General features: G+C 43.8%; 1 protein-coding gene across 1 annotated transcript in view; it reads right to left on the bottom strand.

Moving 5' to 3' along the window:
* LOC118324290 (myosin-7-like) overlaps nucleotides 1-2000 on the bottom strand; it is a 165683-nt gene that overhangs the window by 161436 nt on the left and 2247 nt on the right.

Raw genomic sequence — 2000 nt, 5'->3', positions numbered from 1 at the left:
AGTCCCAACTTCCAAAAGCCCAGAGTTGTTAAGGGGAGACCAGAGGCTCATTTCTCCCTGGGTCACTATGCTGGTATTGTTGATTACAACATTGGTAACTGGCTTGTGAAGAACAAGGACCCACTGAATGAGACTGTGGTTGGACTGTTTCAAAAGTCCAACTTGAAGTTACTGGGCGTCCTGTTTGCTGGGTATGCTGGTGCAGAGTCAGGTAAGGAATCTTTGACCAACAATTGAACAATTATTCATTATCAAATTATCTAGGATAACAGCAAAGAAGAAAATAACAATTACACTTTTATACTTTATTTACAACCTCTACACAGCCCAGGATGCAGGAGGCAAGGGAGGAAAGGGAGCAAAGAAGAAAGGTTCTTCCTTCCAGACTGTGTCTGCACTGCACAGGGTAAAATATGTCTAAAGTTTGAATTATGTCCTAATTTTGCTGTATGGAACTCTAACTACTATTTATTGTCTCCATTTACAGGAGAACTTGAATAAACTGATGACCAACTTGAGGTCAACTCACCCCCACTTTGTACGCTGCCTAATCCCCAATGAGACCAAGACTCCGGGAGCGATGGAGAATCCTCTCGTCATGCACCAGTTGCGCTGTAATGGTGTGCTGGAGGGCATCAGAATCTGCAGAAAGGGATTCCCCAACAGGATTCAGTATGGAGACTTAAAACAAAGGCAAGAAAAGCGTATTCATTGCTCTTTCAAAAATCATGCACACAGTGATCAGTAATAACCTGGTGTCTTTGGGCATTTCAAGTCTTTCATCATTAAACACCACTGCCTAAGTCAGCAGCCAGGATTTATCAGGCCCAAACTTGTGTCGCAGGTCACATATCTTTATTTCTGTGGCATCAGTGATTTTACTGGAGGGTGTGCTTAATGTGTGCCTATCACAGCTGGCTCCAGAGGCTGCTCTCTATGCAGATTCTTCAAGCTAAGAAGAGCAAAGACTCATCAATCCCTAGTCTAGTCTTTTGACCACTGGACAGTCAATTCCAGCAGGACGACCAGACTTGCTGTTTTCGGACATCAGGACCATGTGTGGCCTGAGTGTGGTCTCTGTGATATCTGGGAACTTGAGCTGCCCCCCAAGGCAAACCTAGTTTCCAGTCCAGAGCAATGTCAAGAAGCCCACTTGATGATTTTGTGTGCTGCTGGTTCTCCCCTTCCTTAACGCCAGTTTCAAGTGGCATCTGCTATGGTCCTCAGCACCTGTCCGTGAAACCACTGGTAGCTCCACCCGGGCCTTTGAACAACAGCTCAGGATATCCTCCAAGGATCCCCTCTGTGTCTCCCAGACCACAGCAGAAAAGGTTGGAGGGACATCAGATTATTGTGTAAGTGCGTACTTAAACAGGTAAAGAGAATCCTCTGTGATCCATCTCACATTCTCTTCTGCCAGTATGAGCTGCTACCATCAGGCAGACGATACAGAGCTCAGCGGTGTAAATAAAATCGGTTTAAAAACTCCTTTGTGCCGGTGTCAGAGTTCTAAATAATAGCCTAAAATAAGTAGAGGTTATAGAGGCTGTACAGTAGCACATAACCATAACTGACAGCTGCCTAAGTGTCTATTTTGGTATGGTATGTGTTTCTGGTATTGTATTTTTGTGTACTCTTTAATGTTCTCCGCCTGCTGTTTATTTGGCTTGGCCCATGATATGTTTCCAAATTCATTCTATAATATTATGGTTCTGTCATTTCAGATATCGCATCTTGAATCCTAGTGCTATCCCTGAGGGACAGTTCATTGACAACAAGAAAGCAGCAGAAAAACTTTTGGGCTCTTTGGATATTGACCATGAGCAGTATAAACTGGGACACACAAAGGTTGGTTCTGTTGCTACAATAATAATAAGAGCAAGGTTCAATGTTATGAAAAACTTCCATTTCAGGTGTTCTTCAAAGCTGGTCTTCTGGGTGCTCTTGAAGAGATGAGAGATGACCGTCTTGCTCTCATCATCACTGGAATTCAAGCGAGA

The sequence above is a fragment of the Morone saxatilis genome, unplaced genomic scaffold, assembly GCF_004916995.1.
Source record: "Morone saxatilis isolate NCDOM2014 unplaced genomic scaffold, NCSU_SB_2.0 Contig0, whole genome shotgun sequence".
NCBI lineage: Eukaryota > Metazoa > Chordata > Actinopteri > Moronidae > Morone > Morone saxatilis.
The sequence above is the reverse complement of the archived record's forward strand: the minus strand, read 5'-3'. Positions and strand labels throughout refer to the sequence as shown.